Here is a 9,721-nt window from a genome sequence, read left to right as displayed (position 1 = left end):
TCTTTAGCTAGGGTTAATGGGTAATTAGGTGAAACCAACATGGGGAATGATTTATGCTTAAATTAATATGCTTTCATAGTTTATTTGCTTGCTTGTTGTGCTCTCAATTTATGCACATGTTATGTTTGATGAAATGTGAGCCTATGAATCCTTGCATTGTTTACTTTCATTGCTATTTAGTTTAGTGATCTTCTACTTCAAACCCCAATTGTGACACCCTTAGACACCACTAGTTGCAATAGAAATCTCATCTCAATTCCCGTCCCTTGGGATCCGACCTTTACTTGACTCTTTACTAATTGTAGAGTTGTTGGTGAAGTTATAAATTGTGTTTTGGTCTAGGTGGTCCTAACGATAAGTACTGAAAACTAAACCCTCACGAGGGATCACGACCAAAAATGGTGCCGTTGCCGGGGACGGTGTTAAATTGATTTAGATTTTCGTGTATTGTTATTAGTTGTGTCTTTCTTTGCCTTGGGAAAGTAAAACTCCTCAAGGTTTGTTCTAATTATTTTCGAGTTGTTTGATATTTTGCATGTCTAGAAGATCACAAGGTAACTTGTTACCCTTTGATCACGAAATTGAAAGGACTTTGACAACCAATAGAAGGCTTGCTAGGAGAACTTTGAGAGGTATCGGTGAGGTTGTAGACATTCAACCAAATACTATTGAGTTCATCAACCCTTTTTGCAAGAGAAGGTGAGGAGAACCCAACACAAAATCGAACACAAAATCAACCCACAATATCTAAATTTTCATCACATTCCGTACCCACCGAGGAGAACCTACCCAATGGTACTCCCACACCACAACACTTAACCGGAAATTTTATTGCCAAATCCGCATTCATCCAATTAGTCGAAAGAAGCCAATTTGGGGGGATGCCTAGTGAAGACCCTCACTCTCATATGGAGACTTTTTGCGACTATTGTGATGCGATTTCTCAAACCGGTGTAACTCAAGACCAAATTCGATGGGTCTTATTTCCTTTTTCTTTAATTGGCACCGCGAAACAATGGTTGAACAGCCTTGATAAGCCTACTCTCGGAATTGATTCTTGGAAGAAGTTGGCTCTAGCTTTCTACAAAAAGTTCTATCCACCGGAAAAGACTAACATGCTAAGAGCTCAAATTATGGGCTTTAAGAAAAGAGATGAAGAATCCTTGTATGAAGCTTGGGAGCAATTCAAGGGAATTTGTCGCTCATGTTCTCATCATGGACTTAGCGAGTGGTTCTTGGTACAATAATTTTGGAACGGTCTTTATGAAGATTCAAGGAACATTCTCAACATGGGATCAAATGGAATGTTCACCGAAGTTGATGACAATCAAACTCGGAACAAAATTGAGGAAATGGCGGTCCATAACTCACAATATAGTAGACCTCGCAAGGCTACTAGAGGAGGAAAGCATGAAGTGGACTCCATTACTTAATTGGGTGCTCAACTTAGTGCTCACATTGATACCATCAATTTGAAGTTTGAAAAAGCTATGGCTAGACTTGAAGAAGCCTTAAAATCACCAAAGCATCATGTTAATGCCATGACAACATCTTCATCAATCCCAAGTGGGATATGTGAGAATTGTGGAACTTTGGGACATGACCAAAGTGAATGTAGGGGAACAAATGAACAAGTGAAGGCTTCCCAAGCATACAAGTGTGGTACCCCTTATTCAAACTATTATAATGAAAACACCAAATTCCATCCAAATCTCTTATACAAAAGCCAAAATGTTCAAAACCCTCAACCAACATACACCCCACCTCCCATGAGAAACCAAAATCAAAGACCCTTTTACAACCAAAACCAAGGTTACCAAAATCAAACTCCATACAATCAACAAAATGACCAAGGTTTTGATGTTCAAACAGCGGTCCTCCAAATGCAAAAGAATCAACAAGAGTTTTTCACTCAAATGCAAAAAGATAGTCAAGCAAAGGAAATCACCATCAACAACATCCTAGCTCACACCAAAATGTTGGAAACCCAATTGACTCAACTAGCATCTTCAAGCTCACAAATAACAAAGGGGCAATTACCACCTCAAAGTAATCCCCCAAGACATGAAACGGTTAGTGCCATTCACTTGAGGAGTGGTACAAGGTATGAAGCACCGAAGAAGCAAGTTGAGGATGAAGTTGTGGAAGCTAGTGACAAAGAAGAAATTGTGCAAAACTCCAAAGATGGAGAACCATCAAAAGAAGAAATTTCAAAGAAAAATGAAGACAAGGTCAAGGAGAAGGAATCCATTGTGATTAGACTTCCTTTTCCAAGTCGTCAAGCCAAGCCCAAATTTGATGACCAACTTGGAAAATTTATGGAAATTGTGAAGAATTTGGAAGTCTCAATTCCTTTCACGGAATTAATCAATCACGTGCCGGCCTATACAAAATACATGAAAGACATCCTCACAAAGAAGAAGTTAATCCGGAAGCTTGAGACTATCGCCTTCACTAAGATGAGTAGTGCAATACTTCAAGGGATTTCACCTCCAAAACTTAAAGATCCGGGAAGCTTCTCAATACCGTATACCATTGGCGACACCACGATCAACAAAGCCTTATGTGATCTACGGGCTAGTGTGAGTGTTATGCCATACTCGGTGAGTAAAAGGTTGGGGATGGGAGAGCTTAAATGCACCAATATCACACTCCAAATGGCCGATAGATCGACGAAGACACCATTAGGGATATGGGAAGATGTTCCCGTAAGAGTTGGGAAATTTGTCATCCCGGTGGACTTTGTCATTGTTGACATGGAAGAAGACTCCAACATTCCAATCATTCTAGGAAAACCTTTCTTACACACTGCGGGTGCGGTGATTGATGTGAAGCATGAAGAGCTCACTCTAGAAGTAGGAGATGAGAGCATAACTTTCAATCTTGACAAGACCATGAGAGCTCCCCGTTTGCATGAACCATGATTTATGGTCGATCATTATAGCCGGAAGGATGATAGGAAAAAGTCGTAATTCCAATGGAAGAATAAAATCGATGATGCTCCATTCAAAGAGCAAGTGAATTGTAACAAAGAGAGCTTGAAAAGCTCACCAAAGTCAAGCAATGAAGAGGATGGCCTGATTGGCCAAGACAAGAAAGAGGGAGAGTTGTCCCTATCAACTCAAGAGATCTTTAGTGATCAAGTAGATGAATTTTGTGGTCTTTGGGACGATGAGTTTGAAGGGATTGTCAATCCCTATATTGGTAATGCTATCGATAAAGACCAACATGAAGCACAACAAGAGCAAAGGTCTATTGAAGATCTTTATCATGATAATGAACAAGCTTTTGACTACTTCTTCAAGGTGTTGAGCAACATCAACAACACCTTGGACATGCCCCATGACATCTCACTAAGGATGAGAGTTTGGTGGAGTCCTCCCTAAACCACCATTTGTAAATATTTCTAACTCCTTAACTTGCATTTTAATTCTTACATTGCATTTTTGTCATTTTTGGATTTTTATGCTTTGATCAAGGTAATTATCATTTTTGAGAGAAGTGAGGGAGGGACTAATGATTTATTTGATGTGTAGTGCTTTAGCTTAGTGTGGGGATAACAATTGCCTAGGCTATTCATGCCTTAGTAGTGCCCCTACAATGAAGAACACGGGACTTAAAGAATGAAAAATGACAAGGGATATGCAAGTGCAGGGATGGAACTAAATTTGGGTAAAACAGGGAGAATCCGAGCGTCTTCAAGGGGAATCCGCTCGTCTTCAGGAAATCCGAGTGTCTTTGCCAGAATCCGCCAGTCCATTTGAGCTGAAAAATTGAAAATTTGGGACTGTCCAAGAATCTGAGCGTCCTGGCAGAGAAGACGCTCGTCTTCAGAAATCCGCCCGTCTTTGCAGGAAAAGGCCCGTCTTTTTCCCTGTGAAAAACAAGAAAGCTTGCTGTCTCAGAATCCGCCCGTTTTTAGCAGAAGACGCTCGTCCTGCAATCGAAAAATACGAGCGTCCCACCAGAAAGACGCCCGTCTTTAGGCGAGAATCCTGAACCCAAAATAGGCGGAATCCGAGTGTCTCGAAGGAAAGACGCCCGTCTTCCCCTGCAGTTTCAAAAATTTCGGGTATTTTAAATACCCCATCCCACATTCATTTCTTCACTCATTCATTCAAAACACTACCCATAAACCCCAAAACTCAAAACCCTCATCCTCTCCATCACCAAAACAAGATTTCCTTAACCAAGTTCAACAAAATCAAATCCAAACTTCCTTCTAAAAACAATCAATCACTCCTCTTCCAACAAAAATCAAACCAAGCACCAAAATCTTCAACCTTTGAGTCGATTTTTGAAATTACAAAGGCAAAGCCTTTCATCTTAAAATCGATTTGGGTATACTTGGAAATTGAAAATTTTCACTCTTTTCTTGGTATTTTCGTCAATGGCAAGAACAAAAGGATTAACAAAGGCACCTAAGGCAAAGGCACTCTCAACAAGACAACAATGTCTTCAAGCAAAGAAAGCCTCATTGGCTATGGTGGTAGCTAGTTCAAACTTGGAAGTTCAACAACAAATTCCTCCCTCGGAAGCAACAACATCAACAACTCCGGAAATTGCTCAACTATGAAACTATCCGGAGGTAATTTTCATTTCTAACTCCCATAATGATACATTTTCCAAGTATGCTAGGAAATCCTTTCTACCAACCAAATTCATATGTGAAGATGCCTTAAACAAATTGGGTGTCATTGAACAAACAAAAGCCTTCTTTGAAGCCATGGGGTTGGGAAAATTGTTTACTACAAGAGAATTGACATACCCCTCCCTTACCTTGGAATTCCTGAGTTCTTTGAAAGTGACTAAGGTAGAGACTAGAGAAAACATCGAGTTCCGCCTTGCCAATGTGAGTAGGCGCATCACCTTTGATGAATTGGGTAAAGCATTAGGTCTTAGTGATTCACCTAGTTATTACAAGAAGCCCGAAAAATATGACCCCGCTCCTCTTTGGGAGGCGATTTTCGGGAGCAAATTTGAGAACTATCATGCTAGTCGCGCTCTATTAGTCCACCATCTGGGCATTAGAGTATGGCACAAGGTCATCGGGAATACTATCATTGCAAGAAAAGACACTAACCACTTTACCAAGCTCGATTGTGTTCTACTTGAGTCGGCCTTAAATATTGGAAGGGAATTCACCAAGCCTTACAATTCTCTAAGGCTTTTGGTGGAAAGATGGCTAAATGTTGATTGTGGAAAGCAGGTTAAGTACTTTGATCCGAATTTCAACAAGGATGACAAGTATGTGGCGAAAAAGGGGGTCATCTCATTGACATGAATGCCGTGATTAACAATTACAAGTTGGTCACTCATAACCCTCTTGACACCAAATATGGGTGGCTCACCAATAACGCTAGATCTTTTACTTTGCCTTCCAAGATATACCGTTTGAGTGTCCATCAGACAAACTACCTCCTTCCCATCTCAAAAGAAGACGAATACATCATCCGTCAACAAAGGGGTGAAATTGAAATGCCCTCCTCCTCCATTGTCACACCACCCTATCCATTCAAGTATCAAGAGTTCAAACCCGAAGGTGTTAAAGCAAGTAATGACTACATGACTCTACTTATGCAAGAGATGCACAAACAAGCTTATAAGGATCGGGAAGATGCATACTTAGCCCAATATCCACCCCTCCTTCATTTAGCTAGGCAAGGACTGCTTGATCCTTCATGTCCTTTGCCTAGTTGGGCGGATAGGGAAGTCTTCTTTCCAAGTGCATCTAGGGGTGAGATACCGGGTGACGATGAGGTTGTCGGTGATGAGGTTGTTGATGAAAGCATTAATGAAGAGGTAAATGAAGAAGAAGATGCTAATGAAGAAGAAGAAGATGATGAAGGAAGGTAGCAAGGAAGTGAAGAGGGAAGTGGTGATGAGTCTACTTCTATTGAGGAAGATGATGACAATAATGATATGGTGGAAGACTAGCAAGCTTTGGAGGCTCCTACCCTCTTGAGGTTTGTCTACTTCTTTCTTTGTTTTATTTATTTTATCTTGATCATGGTTGGAGAGTCCTAGCAACATAGAGGACTAACACCTCAGCCCCATTGAGTTGTTCTTATTTCATTGTTCCCACTTTTGAAAATCCAAAATGACAAATTTAGTTTCATGCATTGCATCTTGTGTGCATGAACTACCCCCAACATTAGGACATTAGAAATAATGTCTATCTCGGTTTGGGGAAGTACATGCATACGCAACGGGAGGTAATCTAAATTACGCTCTCTGTCATAAATAAAAACCAATGCATCATGTAGTGTAGATTAGTATAGCTTGCATTTAGTGTAGAATTCATGCATCATGTTTGCATAATTTCGCATTATTTTGGCCATTGAGGACAATGCCCATATTACTGTGGGGATGGGGAATTCTAACTTAGCTTTTATTCAAAAATCCAAAAAAATCAAAAACAATTTCGAAAAACCATAAAAATTTGAAAATTTGAAAAACCAAAAACAAGTTCATTTAGATTATATGGCATTAGTTGGTAGAATCATTTGCATTAGGATGTTTATATGCTACTTGCATCATGGCATGTAGTTTGCATGTTAGAAAATTTTTTTGAAACCATCTACTTGGGAAGCTTGACAAGTGTATATAGGCCCTGGTAGATGCTTTTTCTTCTTAAGACTTTGCTTGTTAGAATGCTTGTAAAACACCCTAGGATGTGTCATGCTAGTATCCTTTGACCCATGGATTAAGGCCTAGTCAAGAGTACCTTGTGGTGTGATAACTCCTTGGCTACCGTTTATTCCAAGGTGACCCTTGAAACCACGCATCCATCATCCATGTTCTACCACATTTTTGTCATCAACGGGAATGGGCACAAAGAGTTCAATGAAATGAAAAGTGAAAGAAAGTTTGCAAAATGCATCAAATGAAAAGAGGAGCAAAAATAGAACTCCTAATGCTTCAAATATAAGGCACCCTCACTACATATGGGGTGACTTTGAAAATGTTCAAAAGAGAAATGCAAAAAGTTGAAAAGTTGTCAAGTATTGAAAAGCCAAAAATCAAAAGAAATGGCAAGAAAGTGTTCTCAAAATTCAAATGCCACAAGAAATTGGGGGGAAAAAAACAAAGCAAACTCCCAAAATGAAACTCAAATATCTATTGATCCCTTTATCCATCGTATCCATTTTTGTGCATGGTAGAGAGGGGACGACCCTTCTTCTTGTCTAGGCAAGAGGGGGAATTCCGCGATCCTCCAGTGTTTCTAACACCATAGGGAGTCTACTCCTGACAAAAGCATTTAACGATTGAGGACAAAGGTACCCTAGCTTGACACAATTTGGAGGTGATTTATTGGTATCCTTCTAAGCTTAGTAGTTTGAAGAAATTGCATCTATGAAGGAGTGTGTACCCTTGAATTGCTTCCCTTGTAGATATTTTCTGCCACTTAGATGAGGAAAGTGGCTATTATTTTGTAGATGCATCCATTACTTGATTTTGTATGCTTAATGTTTGGATGTGTCGCCATTTTGGCAAGACCCACCTTGCCTTGCAAGAAGGCATCCTACCTCATGGTTGTTTTGTTGTGAGTTGAAAGGGCGGAGTGAGACCCGCTAATTGTCTCATATCGGCTATGTTATTAGGTTAGTTTAAATAATGGTCCTAGTCTTTGTCACCTTTTTACTCGGGATGAGCAAAGGTTCGGTTTGGAGATATTTGATGTGACCATAATTAGAGTATATTTAGTCCCCGAATTAGCCTTGTTCCCATGCTTTTGAGTGCATATTTGGGTCATTTATTGTCTTTAGTTCTTTGTTTTGCATATTCTTTGAGGTTTTGTGTCCTTGGTAGGAAAGGAGTGCAAACCTTGCATTTTCATGGCAAAATGAGGCTAAATTGATTGAATTCAATGACCAAGCATCAAGGAGAGACAAGATTAGAAGGCCTTTGTACATACTATAGTAGATGGGCAATGATGGGAAAACATCCTTGCATCCCCGAGGAAATCCTCAAGGATTTTATGAAGAAAAAGGAAGAAAAGAAGAAGGAATGAAACTGTTTGACAATCCGTGCGGATTGCCCTGAAGACGCCCGTCCACCACCCACAATCCGAGCGTCTTCCTCCACAAGACGCCCGTCTTCCCCCTCTGGACACCCATCCAGAAGCTCCCAAATCCGCCCGTCCCGTGCCAAAAACGCCCGGATTCCCAGACAGTACTTTCGTCTTCTACAAGCATCAAGGAAGGATGCACATCTTTTTCTAAGACCGGCGAAAAAGAGACCGGAGTCTCCCTAGAGACCGGCGATTCCTCAAGGACTTAATCGTCATTTAAGCCCTTAGTAAACCCTAATTTATGTACCTAATCCCCACTATAAATACCCCATTAGTCTAATTTGAAGAGCATGTTCTTCTTAGCAATCTTTAGTGTAGTTAATATCAATCAAATCTCTCTTTAATATTGTAATCAACATTTAATCAAGTTTTAATACAAGTTTTATTTCCTTAATCTCTCTCTTATTCATCCTTTATTTTGGGTAATTGAAGATTATTTGGGTTATTATTGGGAGATTGACAACCTTCCAATCAAGCATCAAGTACTTCTTTTATTTTTTGCTTTATTATTGGAATCATTAGTAGGTATAATTCTCTTAATCCCTTTTTAAGTATATTTAATCACTTTCATTTATTTATCATGTTTCACTTTGTTGGTATGATTGACAACCTTGCTAGCATGTTCAACATGATAATGAGTGAGTAGTTTCTTTAGCTAGGGTTAATGGGTAATTAGGGGAAACCAACATTGGGAATAATTCATGCTTAAATTAATATGCTTTCATAGTTTATTTGCTTGCTTGTTGTGATCTCAACTTATGCGCATGTTATGTTTGATGAAATGTGAGCCTATGAATCCTTACATTTTTTACCCATCACCTATCTTTTCAAAGAGACTTGTAAGACATAAACCAACTCGAGTCTCATTAGACCATGCATATTGTTGAGTAGGGAAGATTAAGTCGACTTGTAAGTGTTGTACAATCTAATCGATTCGGCTCCGGGACCCAAACTTTCCTAGGATTGTAAGATATAAACCAACTCGATCCATCACAACAATAATTGCTTGCTTATAACTTGAGAATATGTTTGTATGATCAATTCCCATGAATCCCCTATGACCCCATGACACCCTAGTGGCTTTTTATCAATTTTTTACACCCCTTTTAATTCATCTTGCTTGTTTACTTTCATTGCTAATTAGTTTAGTGATCTTCTACTTGAAACCCCAATTGTGACACCCTTAGACACCACTAGTTGCAATAGAAATCTCATCTCAATTCCCGTCCCTTGGGATCCAACCTTTACTTGCCTCTTTACTAATTGTAGAGTTGTTGGTGAAGTTATAAATTGTATTTTGGTCTAGGTGCTCCGAACGAAAAGTACTGAAAACCAAACCCTCACGATTGATCACGACCAAAACTCAATAGCGCTCCAAAATTATAAGCACCCATGTCATATTTCTCCACACTAGAAAACTCATTTGTCCACTCTTTTAGACGAACTTCGAGAGTGTTCATGATGTATGCTTATTTTGAGAGCTTTTTGTAATAAGACGAAGAAAAGAAGGAAGAATTATGTGAATAAAACCTCGCTCGACGTTTATATTTATAGTAAAAGTTGTTTCCTAAAATCCGTCAGGACGGAAACGCTGGGGAACAGGTGCAGCACCTGCTGCCCCTCTTCGAAGGGACGCAGCTCTTGCTG

At 39.6% G+C, this 9,721-nt stretch overlaps 1 non-coding gene across 1 annotated transcript; it reads right to left on the bottom strand.

The window, feature by feature from the left end:
• Positions 1-1,115: 1,115 nt before the first annotated feature.
• LOC141610340 (small nucleolar RNA R71) lies at positions 1,116-1,222 on the bottom strand. Its single transcript, XR_012528243.1, has one exon. It is a non-coding gene; the product is annotated as a small nucleolar RNA R71 (small nucleolar RNA).
• Positions 1,223-9,721: the final 8,499 nt, after the last annotated feature.

The sequence above is a fragment of the Silene latifolia genome, chromosome 10 (genome assembly GCF_048544455.1).
Source record: "Silene latifolia isolate original U9 population chromosome 10, ASM4854445v1, whole genome shotgun sequence".
NCBI lineage: Eukaryota > Viridiplantae > Streptophyta > Magnoliopsida > Caryophyllales > Caryophyllaceae > Silene > Silene latifolia.
This window is presented reverse-complemented; position numbering and strand designations above follow the sequence as displayed.